Source organism: Callorhinchus milii, unplaced genomic scaffold (genome assembly GCF_018977255.1).
Source record: "Callorhinchus milii isolate IMCB2004 unplaced genomic scaffold, IMCB_Cmil_1.0 Scaffold2, whole genome shotgun sequence".
Lineage (NCBI taxonomy): Eukaryota > Metazoa > Chordata > Chondrichthyes > Chimaeriformes > Callorhinchidae > Callorhinchus > Callorhinchus milii.
The window spans coordinates 58,335,050-58,360,290 of record NW_024704743.1 but is presented as its reverse complement, the minus strand read 5'-3'; positions in this window follow the sequence as shown (position 1 = coordinate 58,360,290).

The following is a 25,241-nucleotide window of genomic DNA, read 5'->3' as shown; positions in this document are numbered from 1 at the left end:
CTAAGATAGGTGGAATTTAGACCCCAAATTCTTACTTTGGTTGCAATAACACATTCTGAATCTTCAGTTTGAACTCTCACAATATAATCTCTGGCTTCCAATAATATATGTCTTATCTGGGCAATTGTGAAACTTCGACGATTATTAGATTGTTTCTGTGCTTGATAAAATGCATTAAGCCACAGACAGAAATATTGTAAACTGCAAATAAAATTACTCAGTGATAATAACAATTTAAAAAAAACACATTTTCCTGTTTCATCTGCCAATAAGCAAATGTCTGAAATGCATAGACTATCCCAGATGGGCTTCCAGCGCCAGTGTACTTTTCCAGAGACCAAATCCAAGGCTTACCTGGTGTGCTCACTCATACCAATCTGTGCTTTTCTGCCTGTCTAGCTCTTCCTGGATCTCCTGATGCTGCAGTTGAAAAAAAGGAGAGACAGAAATGCTGAAATATATCTTTGAGACACTGAGCTCCTCTTCTACACTGACATTTCAGTACAGTGGTGGGTGTGCTCTGCATTGTGGGAGGTGGTGTATTTTGGATAAGACTTTATACTGAGGTCCATCTGTCTGTTCAGGTGAAGGTTAAAGATCCCATGTCACATTTGCGCAAATTGGCTGCCACATTCATCTCCAAATACTCAGTCACTACACTTTGCAGTACATTCTGTGAAGCTCTTTGAGATTTTTCAAAAACATGATAAAGCACTATATTAAATGGAAAGATTATTATTATTAATAATAATAATAATAAATAAAGCTCCTTAGGATCCTAACATGACGTTACCCACCTGGGAACACTGATGTCTATGAAGCGGTACACTGGGCAAGGAACGGAATGTCCCACTATCTGACAATTACCATTGGTGATAATCATCACATAGGTACATCTTTCACCCCTACAGTGCACATTTTCTGCCTGTGTTGGTTTTATTCTATGTTACACATCGTAATGTGCCTAGCCAGCAGCCAAATGCTTTGAGATGGCCTCCCAACATAAAAAGTGCTATATAATGCAAACTGTATTGCATTAGGAATCAAACTAGACTTACGTAAGGCCCCATAATGATTGCACAAAAGAATTATTTGGTTGGGACTGATGTGTAACAGCAAAAAGGCGGAAGAATGAATATTTGAACCACTTGTGTTGGTGTATTATTGCTGCACATTTGTTAGGTTTAATTGGTCTCTGGTGTCTTTTGCATCTCCTTAGCCAGCGCACATTAATGCCTGTGAAGGAAATTCCATAGGATCATGAATCGCCTGCTGTTAATTGTCATGATGGCTTCTCTTCCACGCAGCATAAACAAGCATTGTAACTTATGGAAATTGCTACAATAATTCCAAAATCCATAATTATCTCTGATAAATATGTGCTGTTATTTTTTCAACCATAATGTTTTTGGCCAGCCTGGTGTCTGATATATAGTATGTGGAAAGCCATTTCTTGTCTAAAACTTTTAAATCAAACTACTGATAGGTCCTCATACACACATATACAAACACACACACACACTACAGCAATATAAATAACAATACAATTTACATTAATACAGCACATTTCACATCAGGAGGAGGTACATTTGTTTGTTTATCTGGTATGGAATGTGTACTCTCTACTCAGAAGAACTTATCCTGCTGACCTAATATCAGAGAGCTTTGACTATAATAATAACCTTTACACATTATGTTAGACATAACCAGTGATACTGTCATGTTCAACCAACCAGAGTTTAAATAATAATCATACTTATTACTTTAGTTTGTAGCCATGGATATATTTTGTCATGATTCAAGACTGAATGAACTACGTGGATCTAACCTACAGTCCGCCATTTCTTCCTGTAACTTCATTAACCACAATTGTCCATAGTATCAGCTTCTTCATTAGGTGTAGAAAAAGCTTCAGTCCATTTAATAAAATAATCACTGCAGACCAGCATGAAATGATTTCCATTCTTAGATAAAAGCAATGGGCCCATAATGCCCATGGCTATAATTCCAAAAAGGTTTCATTGTCTGAACTAGAACTAATGGTGTTTTCTTATGCTGACATGGAGGTTTCTTATGAGCACAGTCATCAACCCATTGCTTACACCATTCTTCTTTATCTTTACCCACCACACGTTGCTACCGAACCTCTATTGTAGATTTTGTACAACGTTTTCCAGAACCCAAATAGTCTGCACTCTGATTCTTGAGATACATTTATAGGTATTGGGGAGGAGGTTTCTCCCAATATGAAAGGTGCTATATAAAATGTAAGGATTTTTATTATATTATTATTAATGCTAGTTACTTTAGTTTGAGAAGTCACAAATCTAAGAATCTCTTGAGATTATATATATGCATTTAAGTAGTTAATGAGTTGTTATTTCCACTGTTCAATTATTTGTGAGGCAAATGCTGAATTAATCATTAAAACTCTAAAGTTACAAAACTCAATATGCAATATTGCTTTGAGGTTTATTTATTTTGCACAGTTTACAAGCGATAGGTGGCTAAGTTTGTAAGATAAAGTAATTCCTTATTCAATTGGAATTTGCAATGTTCAGGACTATAACAAGGCAAAATTTAAAATGCAGTATGATATTGCCAGACTTCTTAAGAAGTATGTGTATTCGTTCCTCTGGTTAAGGATCGCAATAATGTTAGATGGGTGTGAAGAGGACCTCACAACCTACTTTTTTCAGGATTTATTGGGATTCATTCAATGAAGATGAAATAGACTGTGTGATGACATAGACTTGTTGATATGAAACAAGTAGACAACTATAGTTGTCACATTTACTCCATTGATCTTGAAAAGGTTGATAAATGTTCCAGCAGAACAAAATGTCAGGTTATTATTGGAAAAATGGCCTTAAAGTTTAAGTACGGATTAGCTGGTCGAATCAATCTGACAATAAAAACACCTAAATCAACTGTTGTAAATAAGCACAATGCATCAATAAAATCTGTCATCAATTCTCATGAATAATTTCTTGAATATTGCTAGGTTTGAACAAACAATACACAATTTGCATTTATATGCTATATTCTATATAGGGTAAAATCTCAAAATCAATATAAACATCTGTACTGACACTCTTTTACTTAATACCTGGAGTAAGTTTGTATCTCCTCTATCACAGAACCTAATTAATATGAATTTTCACCTTTTTCTTCATCTTTCAACATGTATTCATAGTTGTCTTATGGATGGAGGCAGGATTATGTAATGCTAAGATCAGACAGAAGACAACCCTGCCAATAGTATAATTATTATGCATCATTAAATTTAAAAATCATTTTTAATTCATTAAAAATAGGAAAGAGCCTCACTTCATCTGAATCACGATAGATATTTGGGGAAGACAAATTTGCAAGGCTATGGGGAGAGAGCAGGGGAATGCGAATAATTTAGACAGCTCTTTCAAAGAGCCAGCATAGGCACGATGGGCCGAATGGTCTCCTTCTGTGCTGTATGCTTCTATGATTCTATGATACTTAGGCAAGTTTCCTTACTCCACGCACCTCTGTTTACGGATCAGTAAGTTGGAATCCAGTTGTTAGTCAATTGTCAGATCACATTCCAGTGGGTAATAATCCCTTCAAAAAAAAATTTGGTCACTCAATCCATGACTGTTTGTGGGACACTGCTGTGCGCAATTGGCTGCCACGTTTTGCATACAAAATACACAGTCAATCCACTTCCCAGTATATTCTGTGAAGCGCTTTGAGATGTCTCAACAACGTAATAAGGCGTTATATCGAATGCAAGGATTACTATTATTATACTCTTCCTGATCAAAATTCATACAGACTTGACTTACTAAATGTTTTGGGGTCCTGTTTTGTTTGGGAACACAATGTATTTGTACATATCTGGCCATATACAACATTTGGTCGTTAAAATTAGATGATACTCTCAAACTATTTTGCTGATCATAAGTTTTATCTCCACAGCTGTGGAATTTGCAACTTACAACAACTTGCACTTACATAGTGCTCTCCATGCAAGGTAGCATTACAGAGCGCTCAGAATTTATGAGTTTTGCCAGAAGGCCTAGATGCGACATTTAAGGATATGGGCTGCAACTGCTGCAGATAATACTAGTTCTGTGTTCTCACACGTATAAAAGAACAATCTATTCTTAGGAGTTTGTTTATAAAAAATCATTGCTTTTGGTGTAGAGATTTTCATGTCTGGAGGACGTTCCAGTCTCTATATAAAATATTTATTCTTCTGGTTGAAGAGTCCTGTACCATTGGTTGGGTTTGCCACTTTGCAGTAGACTGTGTCCCTTGATTCTGGGATTGTCACTTTAACGGAGGGTTAGTGTTAGCAAACAGATCTAACATTGTTTTACATTTCCTCTTTCAATGTTTCCTCCTCCTCCACAATAAAGCACTGACTCAAAATGAGATACAGCTTCATTACAACTGTTGCCCTTTAGTACCTCACTAAAGTAACTGTTCTTTATCTGTAGTTATCCAAATGGGAGGGAATCCTCTTGTGTTAATAGATAGTAGTTAAATCTAGAATTCAGTTGACAGATATGAGACATAGAGTACTTTGGGGTTCTTTAACCGGCTCAGGTGATAGCACTCTTGCCTCCGAATCAGAATGTTGTCTAAGCTGATTCTCCAGTACACTGGTGGGGAAACACTGCTTTGTTGGAGGTGCTATCCTTCAGATGAAATGTTAAACCAAGTTTCTGACTGACTGAATAGGTGGACAAGAAGATCCCATGGTACAGTACTATTCATAAGGAGAAGAGAGTTTCTTTTAGTGTCCTGACTATCAATTCTCTAGATAAAAAGTGGTCATGTGTTTGTAAAACTTTGATATGTGTAATTTGTCTATCGAGTTTGCCTACAAATAAATAGCCACAACATTTTATGGAAACTGTACAATGCTTGGAGATATTATAATGTAATAGGCATCAGTATATTAATATTGTATATATTTATTATTTTCTTTAACTGACCAGTTGATCTTTTCCAGTCCCATACATTCCTAGGGATACATGAAATTCAGTTTTATTAATTCAGAGACTTAATGGAATATATTGTATATCAATAAGAAACCAATGAAGTAGGAAAAAGAATGTCAAATTTGGGCCACCTCCTGAATTGGTACAACCATTAATAATGCCACAGTGTAGCCTTCCACAGACCCATAAATATAACTGATGACCCATTTATGTAGAATCTCTATCTGCTTTGGATTAATAACTAAATATAAGCAAATAGTTTTAATAAAGGTCAGACAAAGAATTATGATGTAGGATTGAAGTTTGGCTTTAAATGTCCAGGCAAAGCTGAAAGTCAAAGTACAAAATGTTTCTAATGGTCCCTGTTTGTTTTATGAATCTGTTTCTGAACAGATAAGACACAGACCATCATAAACAGGCATACACTGAAGAAATATAGAAAGTCATATTGGAATGCCAGTGTGAGGTTTCCTATGATATGTGCTTCTCCTTTAGTAGCTTTGTATTTATTGAAAGTCACAGTGTCAAAAATGATAGCAGAGCTGGAGGATATTCAGGATCTGAGCAGTTACAAATATTGATGATTAAGTGCTCCCTACTCTCTTTTCTGCAAGAATCAATAGACTTCCCCTGCAAGTCTAATGGCTATAGTTGAGCATTTCAATCCTAAAAAAACGTAATGGGATTCTCAGAATTCATTGATTCTCAATCAATATGACTGTTGATCTTTAGTTCGAAATAAATAAATAACATACCTGAAACTGGTCAAGACATCCCTGAATTATTGAGATTTACAATATCTCCACTTCTCCACCCAGCCTCAGTTAGTCTGTAAATCTTGCAAAAAAAATTCTCACCTCACTGAGTAATATATGCATAAACTTATTCAGAAGTCCCGTCTGGCTGTTCAGGTGGCCAATAAAGATCCCATGGCACTGAAGAGAGAAGAGAGTTTCTTGCAAACGGAAGTTTCTCGTAGTCAAAAGTCCTCCAGATAAAATTAGTCAATCACTCATGGTTGTTTGTGGGACATTGCTGGGCAAATATTGGCTGCCATATTTGCCTACAAATACACAGTGACTACACTTCACAGTGTAGGTACTATTCGAAAAGAGAAGGGAGTTTTTCCCAGTGTCCAAGCCAATAACCTCCCCCAGATAAAGAAAATGGTCATTCATTTTCTGGCTATTTGTTGGACATTACTATGTCCAAATTGCTGTTTGAGATATTTCAACAACAACAACAACAACAAGATTCCATTTATAAAGCGCCTTTCACGTCAGGAGGACGTCCCAAGGCGCTGCACAGTTGGGTCATGACCCGAGCAGGGGGGAAATGGTCAGGGTGAGGGGAGGGAAGGGAGGGAGCGAGGAGGGGGGAAATGGTCAGGGTGAGGGGAGGGAAGGGAGGGAGCGAGGAGGGGGAAGAGAGTCGAGAGGGGAGCTGAAGGCACGGTCAAAGAGAAAGGTTTTGAGACCGGCCTTGAAGGAGGAAAGGGAGGAAGCGGCGAAGGCACTGGGGGATGGAGTTCCAGAGCCTCGGGGCTGAGAGGCTGAAGGCCCGACCACCGATGGTAGGGCGGTTGGGGCGGGGGACGTGGAGCAGACCGGAGCCAGAGGAACGGAGGGTACGGGCAGGTAGGTAGGGGGATAGTAGGTTGGAGAGGTAGGAGGGAGCAAGGCCGTGAATGGCCTTGTAGGTGAGGATGAGGATCTTGAAATCAATCCTCTGGGGGATGGGGAGCCAGTGGAGGCGAGCGAGGGTGGGAGTGATGTGGTCCCGAAGCCTGGTGCGGGACAGTACACGAGCTGCAGAGTTCTGAATGACCTGCAGCTTGTGGAGGGAGGTGGCGGGAAGGCCGGCGAGGAGAGAGTTCCCATAGTCCAGCCTTGAGGTGACAAAGGCGTGAACCAGGGTTTCAGCAGCGTGAGGGGTGAGGTAGTGCCGTAGTCTGGCGATGTTCCGGAGGTGATGGAAGGCGGTGCCAGTTGTGGTGCGGATGTGAGGGAGAAAGGACAGCTCAGGGTCGAACAAAACGCCGAGGTTCCTGACTGGCTTTGAGAGGTGGAGAGTGCAGCCTTGGATGCTGATGGTGTCAGCGCCTGAGGTGCGGAGGCGCTGACGTGAGCCAATCAGGAGGGCCTCGGTTTTTCGCACGTTGAGCTGAAGAAAGTTGTCTCTCGTCCAGGACTCGATGTCGGACAGGCAGGCTGTCAGGACATCGGTGGTCGTGGAGTTGAGAGTAGAGGAGGAAAGGTAGAGTTGGGTGTCATCCGCATACATGTGGAAGTTAACTCCATGTCTGCGGATGATGTCACCGAGGGGGAGCATATAGAGGGTGAAGAGGAGGGGACCGAGGACAGAGCCCTGAGGGACACCACATGAGACAGTACGGGGGGTGGAGGAGAAGCCATTCGTTGAGACAAAGTGAAGACGGTGAGAAAGGTACGACCTAAACCATTCAAGGACAGTGCCTTGAAGGTTGAGGTGGGAGGACAAGCGGTGGAGTAGGATAGCGTGGTCGACCGTATCGAATGCTGCCGATAGGTCGAGGAGGACGAGGAGACAGAGGGAGCCCTGGTCACAGATGGTCAGGATATCATTGGTGACCTTGACCAGGGCAGTTTCTGTGCTATGGGCAGCACGGAAACCTGACTGAAGGGGTTCGAAAAGAGAATGGGTGGAAAGGAAAGAGCGCAGTTGGGAGGCGACAACTCTTTCCAAGACCTTGGAGAGAAAGGGGAGGTTGGAGATGGGCCGGTAGCTTGATAGCTGCGACGCATCAAGGGAGGGTTTTTTCAGGGTGGGCGTGATGATGGCAGTTTTTAATGGAATGGGGACAGAGCCAGAGGAGAGGGACAGGTTGATGATGTCAGTGATATGTGGGGCAAGAAAGTGGAGCTGGGAGATAAGGAGTGGAGTGGGGATGGGGTCAAGGGAGCAGGTGGTTGGTTTTAGGGATAGGATGAGTTCAGTGACAGAGGGTGGGGAAACGGGTACGAAGGTGTGTAGGGGAGGATGGGTAGGAGTCGGAGTGTGGGAGGGAAGGGGTGGGTGGTGGGTGGAAGTTGGAGGGGAAGTGACCGCGGAGCGGATTCCCTTGATCTTGGATTCAAGGAAATCCAGCATCTCCTCGCAGTGAAGGTTGGAGGAGATGACCTGCGCGGGGTGGCGGGGGGGACGGAGGAGTCGGGTTGTGGTGGAAAACAGTAGCCTGGGGTTGTTCTTCGCCTCCAGGATTATCCTGGAGTAGAAGGACGACTTGGCCGAGGCTAGAGTGGAGCGGTAAATTTTGAGGAGGTCCAGCCAGATTTGTCGGTGGACCGTTAGGCCAGATTTGACACAGGTGCGTTCAGCAGCCCGCACCTGGCTTTTCAGTGAGCGGAGGTGGGTGGTGTACCAGGGGGAGGAGCGGGAGTAGGAGACAGTGCGGGAAGTGATGGGGGCAAGAGTATCGAGTGTGGAGGAGAGGGTATTGTGGAGGAGGGAGAGAGGAGAAGAGGGGTCGGTGAGGGTTGAAGGCCAGAGGGAGAGGAGTTCAGAGGACTCCAAGGCATCGGTTAGGGATTGTGGGGGTAACTTCTTCCAAGGGCGGTAGAAGATGGTGGTGGGTCTGGTGGAGGTGGGGAGGGGGGTGGAGGTGGTGAAGGAGATGAAGTAGTGGTCAGAGATGGCCTTGTCGGTAATAGTGACATCCGAGACACTGAGGCCCCGGGTGATCACCAAATCGAGTGGGTGGCCGTGACTGTGAGTGGGGGAGTTTATGTGTAAGGAGAGGTTGAGTGAGGAGAGCAGGGAAGAGAAGTCTGTGGAGATGGAGCAGGAGGGTGTGAAGTGTAGGTTAAAGTCGCCCAGGATGATGAGGCGATCGGAGCAGAGGCAAAGAGATGTGAGGAGTGTTGAAATGTCAGAGATGAAGGTGGGAGAGGTTTTAGGGGGCCGGTAGAGGAGGAGGATTTTAAGGGAGAGGAATGAGGGGTGGGAGAGGGTGAGGTGCTCAAAGGAGGGGAAAGAGCCAGTGGAGTAGGGGGATAGGGCAAGTGGTGTCCTTGAGATAAGGGCAACACCACCGCCACGGCGGTTGGGGCGGGGGATGTGGTGGGAGGTGTAGCCGGGTGGCGTGGCCTCCGTGAGGGGGAAGGTGTCGCCTGGGGTGAGCCAGGTTTCTGTTAAGGCCATGATATCAACGTTCTCATCAAGGATGAGATCGTTGATGACCAGGGCCTTGTTGCAGAGGGAGCGGACATTTTGCAGTCCGATGTGGAGGGAGCGGTTGACAGAAGGGTGTGTGGGAGGGGAGGGGGTCCAGGTTGTGAGGCAGGGGTGGGGGGAATGGGGATGAGGGAGGAGAGGTTGACTCCCCGGGTCTGTGTCCGGGGTGGGTGGCGAGTGTGGTGGGGAATGGGGCAGTCGGTGTGGCTGCTGCTGGACAGCCAACGCCGAGTGCCACGGTGAGCCCGGCGGAGGATTCCCAGGCTGGAACAGAGGGAGGTTGTGGGAGGGTCAAGTGGGGATAGAAGACGAGAGGGACGGAGAGAGAGGAGGAGAGAGCGGGAGAGATGCAGAGGGGGGAGGGTTTGGGGGAGAGAGGAGGGGGAGGGAGGGAGGGGGTGAGGGGGCTCGGGTCAAAGCGGCAGCCATAGTGCGCACGCGGGGACCGGGAGCGAGCGGTCAGGTGGATGGCATTATCCCGTAGATTGGGGCAGCGAACCCAACAGGACCATAGTGGGCTCTGATGTGAGCCCTGGGGGGGGGGGCGCAGAGGGTTTTTTTTTTTTTTTTTTGTGCGCGCACTCACCTGAAAACTAATTTATGACGTCGCAGTTCCCCCGCTCCGCCCCCACACCTCCCTCCCCCCCCCCCCCCCCCGGGGCTGAACTCGCTCCGGCGTCGAGTTTAAGTACCTGGGTCAGTAGGCCCAGGCTCCTCCCCGCGCTGTCCTGCCGCCGCTCCCCGACTGCAAATAACGTGATAAGGTTCTATATTGAATGCAAAGATTATTATATATAATATATACTTTGCTTCAATAGTAATGCTTTTTAGTGGTAGTCCAAAAGAAAATGATCTTTTTCCCATTGTCCTGATCAACAATATGTCCAATCAATTAGTCATTCACCTCCTTTTGTGGGAACTTGCTAGTCCAAATAGTTGCTAGAATTGCTCAGAGTAATTATAATAACATAGTAATAATAATACTTGCATTTGATATTATGCCTTATCATATCTTCGAGATGTCTTAAAGCGCTTCACAGCATATATTGTAAAGGAAGGACTGTATATTTTGTGGAAACTGGTGCCTGCCTGGTTGAGTTTCAAGACATCAGTAGAAGCTCCATTTGCTTTTTGAATAGTGTGGTAGATTCTTTATCATCCACCCAATAGACAGACAAGACCTTGGTTTAACATCTCATCTGATAGCCCACACACCTATGCAGCTCTCTCCCAACATTGCATTAGAGTATAAGGTTAACTGATGAGCTCAAATTCTCCAGTGCTCAACTTCAACCTTAACTTCACAACCTTGTGACTCTGAGTTGAGATGAATGTTACCAACTGAGTCTGGGCAATAATCTCCTCGGTAGAAGCAAATGGTCATTCAAAACCCGGCTGCTTTGTTAGGCATTGCTATATCCATTATTGATGCTTTGATATATTTCCACAACATGATAAGGTTCTATATTAAATGGTGAGACAGTAACTAATAGGCATTGATTTAAGATAATTGACAAACAAATAAGATGAGAAGTGATGAGAATTGTTTACAGAAGGTAGTTGGCACATGTTATGCCAGACTGGGAAATGTGGTTAAGGCAGAATCCATCTTAGCTTTTAAGAGAAAATTAGATAAATATCTGAAAAGCAGAAATATAAATGAGGTCGAGGTAGATAATGCCTTTTAGTGAGCTAATACAAGTATTTTGGACTGAATGGCCTCTTTCTGCACTGTAAATTTTTATAGTTTTAGAATAATTTTCCACGTTCACCATTCAACCATATATTTTCCCCTGCCCCCCAAACCACCGAAGCATAGACCCCATGAATTATTTGTTCCTTTGAAGTCTGCACTGATAATGTATCAAATTTCTTCAAAGGAACAAATCGACAGAGCATCAATCTCTTTTGTTGGGAGTTTGTTCGACATTATCAGCAATTCTGGTGGGTAACAAATTCCTCTCAGCCGTGTAATGAGTTTGTATGGTTGCATTCAAGTTTCTGGCAGATCCAAAATGCTCCATTGTCCTGCAAAAATGGCACCCAGAAATTGAGGGTGTTGTGGGAAATGGAAATAATACAATGGTGCAAAGAGGCATTGCTCTTCTGGGTTTGAGATCAGGTAAGTTTAGGACCTTTGCCTCTGTATTGTATTGCTGAATCTCCAATGCAGTACTGGAAGTGGGTTTCATTGTCAGAGATGATGGCCTTAAGGTGACAAGTTATCCTGAGGTCCTGTCTGTCTATTCAGATGGATATTGAAGATTTCATAGCATTACTCAAAAAGCGAAGGGAGTTTCTTTTGGTGTCCTGGCCAACAATCCCCCACAGCTAAAAATGGTAATTTGCTCCTTTTCTTGTATGCAAAGTTGGCTTACAAAATACGGTGACTAAAGTAAATCCTGTGAAGTGTTTTGAGACATCCTCCAAACGTGGAAAGTGCTATATCGAATGCAAAGATTATTATTATTATTTATGTTCTGGATGTTCTGTGTGTTAGCCTGGGCTAGCACTCTCAACTCTAAGTCAAGGTTGTGGGTTAAAGTCCCATGTCAGGACTTTGAACTCCCAGTCTTTGGTGACACTGCAATGCAGTGCTGGGAGAGCGCAGCATTGTCAGAAGTGCCATCTTTCAGATGAGACATCTGCAATGTTAAAGATCCCATGGCACTATTCGAAAAGAGAAGGGAGTTTTTCCTTGTATCCTGGCCAACAATCCTCCAGGTAAGATAACAGTAACTTTATAGCTGTTTGTGGCACATTGCTTTATGAAAGTGGTTTGAATCATCCTCCTGACTTGAAAGGCACTGTGTCAAATGCAAGTATTATTCATTTACCTATCCTGGGACTAGTTTATACTGACAATGGGTGACCAAAAAGTATTGCATTCCCCAGCACTAATATATTTCACCTTAATGTAAACATAAATATTTGTAAAAAGCAGTTAATTTGGAGAAAATATTGCATTAAACCAATTTTTACATTTTAAATATCAGTTCTATACACTATCAGCAATACACATAAATATAATTGCTTCCCACATAGTAGAATCATGGAACAACAGAATGGTTGCTTTTTCATTCGTGGCACGTTTTCAATTCAAGGTCAGGATATTCTGCATTGCTTTTTGGTTTTAGTCCATTTTATTTAGTGCTCTTCTCTTATAGTGCGGGGGTATTGTAACATTTACAGTGGAGTGTTCTCACAGTCACAAGCACTCATGTAGGACAGTATGGATTGGAAAACTCTGCTGATTCTGCTGATTTGAAAAAAAATCAATTTTTATTGCTAAAAGGCAAACTAACCCAAACATTGTAGGAATGCTTGTAGCATTGTGAGTTTCTTATCTCTCAAAGGAATATACTTTCATTTTAATTTTCAGTAATTTCTTTTCAATCTGCTTCACTTGTCCATTCCACTGTCTTCTGTTTCATAAGAACTGTTGGTTGGTATCGATATCACATAAAATGCTGTCAATATCCTCATTCACACCTTTGTTAACTCCTGCCTCAACTTTTCAAACGCCATCCTTACCTTTCTCCGTGGTTCCATCTTCCATAAACTCCAGCTAATCCAAAGTTCCACCACACACATTCTCTCACATTCTCACACATCCAATCCACACCAGGTCACATGGTTCCTTGTCAACCAAAGCATTGACTTAAGTGTCTTCACCTTCATTTATAAGTCCCTTCTCACCCTAGATTGACCTGTCTCTGTGATCTTCTACCCCATTACTCCGCTTGACCCCCACCCCCCGTTCTGCTAATTTGGGCCTGTTGCCTGTCCCCCATACCTTCTGCACTACCAATGGTGGCCTAGTCTTCAGCAATTATGCTTCTAACTTCTGAAACTCCATCTTTCTAACCCTTCCATTTTGCCTTCTCCCTATCTATCTTCAGATAAAACCTACCTCCTCAATCAGGTCTATTGTCACCTTCGTAACAAAGAGACAATTTATAACACAGCAAACAAAATCTGACCAGTGCTTTGTATAAATGCATTAGTCCTTCCTTACTCTCAGATCTAGACCACAGGTAAAATATGTGGCATTTCTTAATTGATTTCCAACTACTAATTATTGCTGGATAACTATTGAACAGCTTATCATATTAGAATTAATTATTACCAATGCTAACTATTACATTTACTTGGTTGTGAAATGTTTACTCCCTCTTATGATTAAGTCAAGTACTCCTTTAGCTTTCATGACTACTTTCAGTACCTGAAATCTAACTTTCAACTATTTTTGTACTCAGAAGAGTTAAATTGTTATGGTGTAGACTAGAGCACAGATTTTTTTTTGGTCAGCCAGGTGTCTAACACATGTGGAAACCCATCACCAAGCTTAAGAGTATCCGAACCAAGCAGAGATTTCCATGCATCCCCACCTACAATGGAAATCCCAAAGATAGACTGTTGGAATGGTATGTACTCTCTCCCTGGACGAACACATGTTGCTTAGTTAATTCCGGAAAGTATTAGGTACAGACTGGCAAGAGCCGAGGCTTGGGGATTCCAGAGCGTGTGTTGGGGTATTGCTGGAGTCCAACTAGCTAAAACTGCAGAGATTGCCATTGATATCACTGTCTGGCAAGCTTTCCTGCTGCTTGTCCAGCTAGGACCACCTTACCTGTTAGGGCTTTGGCTTGCAGGGTTAACGGGAGCTGAATGGGATGACTCCCTGCCCCCAGTAACTGGTCTGCCCTTCTAAGTCCTGCTGATGAGCTAGGCTGGCTGTGCCTTGGGACGTCAAATGTAATCTTGTTGTTGTTGTTGTTGCTGTCACCAGCATTGCCCTGGAATACTGCAGACCCACCTGACTCAGGAACTGGACTACTGAGACTGCCACAGAAGCTAGGCTCGATTCCGACGTTCCTTTGCCAGTTCAGCTCCAAGGAGAATCCATTTAGCTCCCCCACAAGGAGGATAGTCACTAGTTGGTTTGTTCGATATCCGACAAGCATGGGTATCAGAGTACTGAAGTTACGACTACAATGTTACACTGAGGCCCTGAGCGAGTCATAGCACTTTTGCTAGGAGGGGTGAGATGAAATTGTTGAATATCAACTGTGATTGTCAAGCTTACACCAGATTAAATTGAAGTTTAATCACCAAACTGATATCATGAGGTTAAGCTTTAAGTAAGGAATTGAATGAGATTATTTATGAATGTTTCCAAGAAGTGTTTATTTAGTCTGGTGAAATTTTGTTAAGAGAGCTTCTCCATCTATAGCATGTTGTCTATCTTGCTGGAGAGTTACTTTATACTTTCTCTTACATACTCATCCATACAGAAAAAACAGGACCTTGATTATATTTATTATGACAGGCACAGATTACAAATTGAATTGATGTAATAGATCACGGTTTATGCATCACATTATTATAATCTCAATGGAGGAACTATTTATTTCATGATACTCATTAAGCCTTTTCAGAGAAAATTCTAATAATAAATTCAGGTTAGGCATTGAATACAAGACCTGAGGTCAGCCCTGTGTTACTTGATGATGAAAGGGTTTAAATAAATAACTGGTGAAGATAGATCAAAGCCCTTAAATGTCTTTACACTAGGTGGAGTCCTGTTGCTCGGTGGTTAGAGCACTTGTTTCGCAAGTGAGAGACCTGGATTTGATTCCCAGGCAGGGCGAAATGTTGGGCAAGTTTTCTTATTCCACACGTCTTTGTTTACCTAGCAGTATGTCGGAACCCGGTCATTAGTCAATTGGCAGATCACTTTTCTGGGGATAACAATCCCTCAAGAGAAACAAAACACAATAATAATTTGGTCACTCAATCCACGACTCTTTGTGGGACACTGCTGTGTGCAATTGGCTGCTGAATTTCACCCACATATACATATACATATACACATTACACTATACACAAAATACTGCAGATGATGGAATTCTGAAAACTAAAACAGAAGTCGCTAGGAACACTCAGCAGGTCAGGCAGCATATATGTAGAAAAGGAAGTGAGTTAGCGTTTCGAGTCCACGACCCTTCACTTTACACTATATTCCGTGAAGCGCTTTGAGACGTCTAGAAAACGTGAAAAGCACTATATCAAATGCAAAGACTATTATTATATACGAATGGTACACTGTGAACATTTTGATGGTATGAATGACACTAACCATGGCAGTAAGGCCACCTTCCCATAAACACCTGTGATTCTCCCAAATTTGAACTTCATCAAACCCGAGTTTCACTAAACCTGAGTCTCACCAAACCAGACTCTCATTAAAGCTATACCTCACCAAACCGGAACTTCAGCATACCTGCGTACAAGTATAGAGCTTGAGGAATAATATTGAAGATGATTAACACCACTGGTAAATTCACAGAAGCTGTTTGCAACTAAAAGTCATTTTCTGTTGCTCAAAATAGATTTGCAAACAGTACAGATACAGCCAATGTAAAGTAATCGAACAGGGAGCATCTGGTTTTATCTTTGAAAAGAATTCCTGTTGTGGTCAAATGATTCATTTTCATTGTTAGCTTGCATTAAACCACATGCAAAACTCACTGCTGCTGAATGGCCAGCTGGCAGCTGCTGTCAACATCTTGCCATTTGCATCACAAATAATCATTAGGATAGTGCTGGCATCCTCGTTCCACACATTACCTGCTCTCTGCCCCTCTGCTCTTCAATTCCTTTCAAACCCCTCAAATTACATGCCGAGAGGTCAAACTCACAACTCCAGGCACATAAGATGCGTGAAAATAAAAATAGGCTTTTGTTTTGTTTCTCAGAAAAGCTTCAAGTTTCTCAATTGAACATGCATTATTCTCCTTCAGTACATAAGGGTGGTTTAACCTCATTAAACTTATAATTTAATTAAATTACTCAACATTGTAATTGACTGCATCTTCAGTTACCGCTTCCCTCCACCCCCACCCCATCTCCCATCCAGGTCAGGGTCTCATGCTATCTTTCTAAAGCATCTTCAAATGCTCTCCTGTATGAAAGGTGCTGTATATAAGTATTTTGTTGTTGTACTTTTGTTTTCATAGTAATACAGAATTCATAGTAGACAACATGAGAAACATGTTGAATTTGAATTCATCTCGATGCAGAGCAGATTGATTTTAAGATCCCCACACTTGCCTACACACTTATCTTGATGACCTGGAACCTGCCTACCTATCCAACCTGCTCACATCTCATTCCTCCACCCACCCCCCTTCTCTAGCTGGCCAGGACTTTCTGCGCATCGCTGGACCCCTCCATTGCACCATCGGCAACCGTGCCTTCATCCACTACACCCCATACTTCTGAAAGTCCCAGACTCAATCCCTCCACCTTGCCACCTCTTTGCCCATCGTATGTGCACCTGAAGACTTTCATCTTCAACTATGCCTATAGTCATCTCCCCTTTCTCCCTCGCTTGGCATCAAAATATCCATTCTTCAGTACTCTCAGACAATCCTCTTGATCGGCAGTATATAAATGCAAGTTGCTGTTGTTTCAAATCAGGTTGAGAGTACAAACTTTCTCAGTGAGCTTTTGCTATTTTTTTAATCCACCAAAGTATTTAAATGGAACATTCAATGCATTATTTCTGATGTCAGTTCGTAAGAATGGACATGCGTTCAATCCCTGGCACGTGCTGATATGCTTGACATCAACTGTGAAGGCGGGCGGAGAAGAGGAATAGAAAATTGTCCTCAGTAAACAAGGATTCGGGAGGGGGAAACTATCAAATAGATAATCACTCTTAAAATCTGGCTAATGACACTTCTTGTAATGTGTGTATGTGAATGCAGGGTGAAGGGTTAAAAGCTCAACTAGATTCAGCCCTCCTCCTTCCCATGCTAAAATTCTGTTTATGGAGTCAGCCTGATTCAGTTGGTAGCACCCTAACTGAGTTGAAGTTGTGAGTTCAATCCCTACACTGGGACTCACAGTCTAGACTGACACTCCAGTCGGGTGCTATGGGAGCGTTGCATTGTCAGAGGTTCTGTCCTTGCATGAGATGTTAAATTGAGATTCCGGCTGCCTGTTTAGGTGGATGTTAAAGTTCCCATGGCACTATTCGAAAAGAGGAGGGAATGTATCCCAGTGTGCTTGCCAACAATCCCCTAAATAAAATTGGTTACTCACTTCATGATTGTTTGTGGGACATTGCTGTGTGCAAATTGACTGCTGTGTTTGCCATCAACCCCCAGTCACTACACTTTATAGCAAATCCTGTGAACCACTTTGAGATGTTTTGACGATACGCGGGAAGAGATGGTGAATTTGTTTCTTTTTGTAACACTTGCCACAACTTGGATAATGATTTTGAAGTGTGAAGCTTTATGAAATATCTGCAATACCACGATAATTACATTTTCACCAGAATGCCACATTTTGAGAACAATTCATTAAAAAATGCTGAATGTATGAGATCAAAACTCATTTATTTAATGCATCAAAAATAACCCAAACTTGGGCTGATATTCAACAATCTTTAAACAGAAAAAAGCATATACAAAAATACAGGTGAGGTTGATGAAAGGCATTCGTATATTATTTATCATTTATACCCCACAAACTGCTGGGAGGTTTAGTTTTGAAATATATGCAAGTCTTGTCCGGATTTGGTTTGAGCAGCAAAGTTTGATATTTTTTAACAAAAAATTTAAGTAGATTAAAAATTTAATTATATTTAAGGGCATTGGAAATTATATGACTATGTTAAATCAATAAAGTCAAAGATTGAATTTGAAGCATTATGAGAAATTCTGCCTGGTCTGGATTTACTATATTAATGAAATATTTCAGTGCAAAATTAATTTGGCAATTTTTTAAATACAGCCTTAACTTTGAAGCCGCTTTTCTTCAAGTTTCTTTTAGGAACTACAGAAAAACAAATTCAAAGTTAAGATTTTGTTCAACAATTTGCCAAATTCTGAACATTAAAATGTTCCATTAATAAAGTAAATCTACACCCAGGTGAAATTTTACCTCATATTTGCCTACAATTCCTGTTGGGTCCTAGCACCTTATCTCTATGATATCCTGCTACCCTTATCCCCATCCATTTCTTCCCCTCCACCAACTACATCCAATCTACTTCATGTTCCCTGTCCACTGCACCCGCACCTTTGGAAGATGAGCCTTCATACACTTTGCCCCCTCTCTCTAGAACATTCTCCCCAAATTCCTCCACCTCATCCTTCCCTCTCTGTTTTTACATCACACCTGAAGACCTACCTCTTTGACTTCACCATTGAGTGAGTGTCTCCAAGCTGATTGACCAATCATACCAAGCTCGTTTCTTTCTTTCTTTGTCATCCAAACATGCACTGAGTGGGAACCTTGGCTGATCCAATTCGGCAAGAATAACTTTGTGATCCTGTGAGATGTATTCCACAGCTGCAATTGTCTTATCAACATCAATCATACCTTCCATGGATCAACAACAACAACAAAAACAAAAGTGACATGGCTGGATGCCCAGCAAGGAAGCCAGGGGAACGTGAAGTGACCATAAGTGGATTGAAGGGGTAAGCTTTCAGGTCAGATGTAAAGATAAATGAAGAGAGGATAGAGGCAGAGATTTCCAGAGATTAGGGGTACAATGGCTGAAGGCTTGGCTACCAATTGTCCAGAGGGATCAGTTGACAAGCAGCTTGTGTCAGCTGAGTGAAAAGTCGGATGGAGGAGTGGGGTACAAGCAGGATAGAGAGGTAGAGAGGTGCTAGAGCATGAAGGGATTTGTATATGAGGATGAGAATCTTGATGTCGATCTGTTCAGAGACAAGTAGACAGTGGAGCCTGGCGAAAATCGTGGTGATGCAGAGGTTGTTGTGGGTGGGGATACAGAAAGCAAAGTTTTATACTAGCTGCACATTGTGGATAGTGGAATTGGGGAGAACACTGAGAAGTGCATTTGAGAAATGTGTGAGGAGAGAAAGGCATGCATGAGTGTTTCTGCTTCATTTGATGTAAGATAGGGTCAGAAGTGGGCAATGCAGCAGAGATGGAGGAAAGCAATCCAGATCAGGGACTGATTGTGGGGAAGGAAGGACAGCTGAGATTGAATTTGGTTTGGTGAGTTTGGAAGATAGTTTAGTAAATCATACCTATTTATTTCTTTTACTGCCTTTACGGAGAACATCCATCTGCTGTGTATGGACGTTTCATGTACCAATATATTTTTACCTTGCACAATCCTGAAATATATAGCATCTGACATTCCATATCCTTTCCCTGGTCAACTGTCTGCACAGCTCAGTAAACTCAGTTGATTTGATAATACAGTATCACTACTAGTAACCTCTACATCATCTATATTCAGTATAAACACAAGAGAAGTCAGAACAGACCTGCAGAGCTATGCTGATCACTGTCAGCCACACAAAGTATTGCCATTTGATCATGACCTCTTATACTTGTTTTTGCCTTGAAAATTTTCAATCGAGGGACCCAAAATTTCACCCAGGTTTCCTGGAAGACAGGAATATGTCCTATTTATCATTAATTGTCATCAACTACATCTACTTTAGAAACTCTTCTGAAAAGCCCAAATGTATCAGATCCACTGAATACCACTCGCCCACTCGTTTAGTCACCTCATCACAGATTTGCAGTAGATTCATGAGGCATGAGAAAAGCTTTCTAATGCCATGCTGACTACTAGCTGCTGTGCTCATTAGACAAACATTCATAGATTCCTTAAAATACTCTCAAGAATGCTCTCTGTTGCCAGCTTTAGAATAACTGATCTCTAATTCCCTGATTCAACTTTGGTTATTTTGACAAAACGAACAACAGCCACAATTTATATTTATCCAGTGTTTTTCATGTTGGAAGGATGTTTAAAAGTGCTTCACACAACTAACTGGGAGCCCAAGCTGGAGGGAGCCAGGGAGGGATGATGAAGTATGGTTGCTCTCAAGGTGCGTTTCAAGGCAGACAGGGAGGGAGCTGGGGGTAGGAACTCTGGGATAGAGTTCCATACAATGGGGCAGAGTGGCTGAAGGCTCCTTTACCAATGGTGACCCGAAAAGGACAGGGAACATGAAGCAGGTCGGTGTTTGCTGAACAGGGGCAGCTGGGATCCATGGTCGCAGGAGGTTTCGGAGGTAAGGGTAAACAAGGCCATGAAGGCTGAAATGTGCAAGGTGATGATGTCATAGATCCTGGTGTGGAAGAGGACCACAAGATGCAGAATTCTGGATAATCTGCAGAGTCTGACAAGCAGGGCATTTGAGTAATCAGGTCTGGATGTGATGAAGGCATGCATGAGAGTTGCAGCTATCTGGAGGGAGAGATAGTGGTTAAGGCAGGTGTTCCAGAGTTGGAGAAAGCAGAGATAGTGAGGACCTGAACATAACAACAACAAAATTATACTTGTATAGCGCCTTTCACATTTGGGAGGACGTCCCGAGATTTGAAGAATAGTACATCGTCCAATAAAGACACTGAAGCTCCACACTAGCTCTGTGAAGTGGAGTGAGCAATCATACAGATCAGCACAAGGTGAAAAGGCGTTAATGGAAAATAAGCAGGAAAGCCTCAGTCTTGCTCATATTTAGCTGTTGAAACTGACTTGATGTCTGACAGTCAATTGGTCAGAACAGCAGTGGTCCTGGAATCAAAGGCAAAGGCAGAACATGTATGTGTCCATGTCTGTGGATAGTACAGTGCAGGAGAGAAGTGGAGAAGGATAGAGTGGTCAACAGTATCAAAGGTGACAGAGGACTTGACAGTGGGCAAGGAGGCAGATGGGGAGAAAATGATTGATCACTTTGACCGTGGGAGTCTTGGTCATGTGGGAGGATGGAAGCCAGATTGCTGGGACTCATAGAGGTTGTGGTAGGAGAGGAAGCAAATTAAGCTTTCCGGTGACGAAACGTGTAAACATCACAAGAGAACAGGATCGGGCTCGCCTATGATGTCTGGCAAGTTTGCCTGGCCAGCTGACACATAGTGTCTAAGCTCACACCTGAAGGATGGGCACTTGGGAAGAGACACTGGAGACCAGCTGGTGCTCATGGAGTCGGACCGGACACCAGTATGAATTAGGCACTTCATTAGAGAAGGGGGACAGAAAAGAAAATCAGAATAAGGTCACTTTATTGAGGGGAAAAGGGAACAAAACAATTTAAGAAAAAGTCACACAAAATCACAAAATATAGAGCATGTGCTAGCATCACCCTCTTTCTAAATAATACAAGGGCATGAAGCGCTTAATTGCAGAGCTGTCACTCATATAATCCTCCAAGGCAAAGTGGTAGGCTACAATTTAAAAAAAATTACACCCCCTGTAATTTTCAGCTAACACTGTGTTCTTCTGGCTTTTAAGATGGACTTTACTGTTTTTTTGCCGTTTTAGTTAAATTTCTGTGGAACACAGTGCACAATGTCATCCGTGCTCAGAAAGCATATTGGCTTCGGCTTTTTCATTTGAACTTTCCGTTACAGACAAATAATGGGGGGCGATTTTTCATTCTGTCTTTAAATGAGAGAAAGCAGTGAAAATGCTCATAATTGATTACAGAGGGAGGATTCTGTGACATTTTCTTATAGATGACTGCAGTGAAACTGTTCATGGTTGAATGTCACTCTGGTGCGTGGCAGGCTTCCTTTCATGAAAAAGATAGTTATATCCCCCCATCGGAAAAAAAATTATACACCTGTGCTTTAACCTAGCAAATACCTCAGGAATCTCTTAATATTTGCTACTTTTTTTTCAAACACAAGGGTACATTTCATCAATTTCTGGCTTCAATGAAGATAAAGGGAGGTGGGGAAATGAAAGTTTAGCTTAAAATGCAGACAAGTATGTCTTTCTGCTTGACAGCCTGTAACATTTCCATGTACTGCACTTTGCATGGCAGAATAGCTGCTAGTAATAGAATTCTCTCACAGTGGAGGTTAATTACTTTTCAGCTACAGCAAAATATATTTCCTGTCAGGCAAAGTGACAGGAATGTGCCTCTGTTACTATATTCACCTGTGCTTTTAATTTGGTGTTAATTTCTGATACTGTTCCACATTTAGTATCTGTTCTGCTGAACAGCAAAGGCCTCGGAGGTATAGCATTGCTCTGTGCTAATGTCGCACTTCGTTCACTTCTCCCCAGCGCATTGTAGAGAAGATTAACTGACCTGTCTCCCACTTTAAAGAACAGACTAAATCCTTGCAGGGAAAAAAAGATTGTTCGCAGAAGGACAAAATGTTGAAATACAGCCCCCGATAATTAAAATATATGATGTTTAAAAAAAACTATCTGATCATTGCAAAAACAGTTTAATATCGCTCTGGTGACATCCACTCCTGCACCTGCTACCAGTCACAATATAAGCAGATTGCATGTTTCATCTTAAACATAGTTTATATACTGTCACATGAGGTATAGAAATAGAAGCTTTTACACATAAAGTCCCAGCTTAAATATTCAAGTACACCAGGGTTTATTCAGGGGGCTATGGAAATAAAAGAGGCATAGAATCAGGCCTGACATTTGCAATATAGCTCAGGGAGAATCAAGTACCAGAGGTGGGAAAAGGAATTACCAGCCCAGACAGGGTCTGTCAAAGCCAATAGTAGCTGCTTATGATTCCTTACAAACTCTGATTTCACACATCAAATGCTGTTGACTGGGAGAAAAAATCTGTGCATATAACATCATTAGAATTTCAGTGAATGCTATGTCATTTGATTCCTCAGATGGGATTTCCAGCAAGTGAGGTTGCTGGAGCTTGGGCTAGTGTCAGGTGAAATGTTATCACCTCTATAATCTAATCAAGCCTCTTGTTATAATCTAATTTGGAAATATAAAGTTGGCTGATTATTTTGTTTTTAAACCCTAGCAGCTCATTCCATCAAATGTCACCTTGTATCACTGCTTAACACTTCCTAGAATTGGGTTTCTCTGAATGTAATAGAGTAACATCAGAGTCACATTAAAATATTCCTCGGACTGGAATGACTTGCATCCGAATGTCTCTAGATAAAAAGCCCTGAAAAAGACAGTCTTAAATTAGTGCCATGAACAGATTCCTTCCAAGTCCATATCGGCAAGAAATACTTAATACATTACAATACAATATTAATTGTAGTTGATAGTTTGTTTCAAATAACTATTCCTATCGGAAAAAAATACTTCTGGTATAATATTTTACTTGAGTTTTTATAAATTCAAATCTATGTTTCTATATCCTCATTCACAGTGTGTGTCAAATAGCTTACTTATATCTATAAACATAGGACGCTCTTTTGAAAACAGATACTAGCTTTCAAAAGGGAATTAGCTTGCAAAAGGGAATTGGATAGGTATTTGAAAAGGAAAAAGTTGCAGAGCTATGGGACAAGAGCAGGAGAATGGGATGAATTGGGTAGCTCTTTCAAAAATGGGTCGAATGGTCTCCTTCTGTGCTGTAAGATTCTACGTTTCTATGACATTATCTTAAAGACCTCAGTTATGTCTCTTCAATTTCTACAATGAGGCTCTGTGAGCCTTTCCTCATAATTTAGAATGTAATATCTTTGTTAATCTTTCCCAAACAACTCTTCAATTTGTCCTTTGCAACACTAGCTGACCAGAAATGCTCAGTAGGGTGAAAATTGCAAATTGTCATTACATGGCAATTAACACCTATGTTGCTAAATAACACATGCATTGAATTCATCGACCTGATGGATGATAATTAACACATATATGGTTACTTTTCCCCAGGTGGGCGGTGGGGAGAAATAACACCTATCCCTTCCCTACAGTTCACTCTAGAAGTTGGTCACATGATGCATGGGCTGCTGGCTTTAGGGATATTGGCTTAACTGAACAAAACAATCAGAGTAAAGCTGACATAATAATAATAATAATAATAATAATAATAATAATAATAATAATAATAATAATAATAATAATAATAATAATAATAATCCTTGCATTTGATATGGCACTTTTCATGTCGGGAGGACGTCCCAAAGCGCTTCACAGAACACACTGTAAAGTGAATTGACTGTATATTTGTGAGTGAACGCAGCAGCCAATTGTGCACAGCAATGTCCCACAAACAGTCGTAGATTGAAAATGACCAATTTATTATTGTTTTTGGTTTTGGAGGGATTATTATTAGGTGTGTGGAGTAAGGAAACTTGCCCAAGGTTTTGCCCTCTGCCTGGAATTGAACTCGGGTCTCTCACTTGCAAAGCGAGTGCTCTAACCACTGAGCTACAGGACTTCAAGCTATAGGAATTCAAGATCCTCATCCTCACCTACAAGGCCATTCACAGCCTTGCTCCCTCCTACCTTTCCCACCTACTATCCCCCTACTATCCCCCTACTTACCTGCTCGTACCCTCTGTTCCTCTGGCTCCGGTCTGCTCCACATCCCCCGCCCTAACCGCCCTACCATCGGTGGCCGGGCCTTCAGCCTCTCAGCCCCTAGGCTCTGGAACTCCATCCCCCAGTGCCTTCACCTTGCTTCCTCCCTTTTCTCCTTGAAGGCTGGTCTCAAGACCTTTCTCTTTGACCGTGCCTTCAGCTCCCCTCTTGACTCTCTACCCCCTCCTCGCTCCCTCCCTTCCCTCCCCTCACCCTGACCATTTCTCCCCTGCTCGGGTCCAATCCAACTGTCCAGCGCCTTGGGATGTCCTCCCGACGTGAAAGGCGCTCTATAAATGAAATCTTGCTGTTGTTGTTGTTGAGAGTACTGTTTGGCAAGCTTTCCTGCTACTTGTCCAGCTAGGACCACTCAACCCATCAGAGATTTGGCTTGCAGACTTAGCAGGAGCTCAATGGGAAGATCCCAATGCCAATGACTGATCTGCCCTTCAAAAGCCCTGCATATTTTAGACTTACTTGCAATTGGAAAACTTTTCAAGCTCAAATGTATAATTCACTGCCTAGAAGTTCCATTTGGCACAGAAGGAAATCAAATTTGTGATATGGCTTCAGGACTTCAACATTGAGAACAGCTACTTTTGGGGTGAAGAGGAAAGCAGAGAGGGAGGAAGTCTTGAAGTATATTTGTGGGCGAACGCGGCAGCCAATTGCGCACAGCAATGTCCCACAAACAGAGGATTCCCCAAGATGTC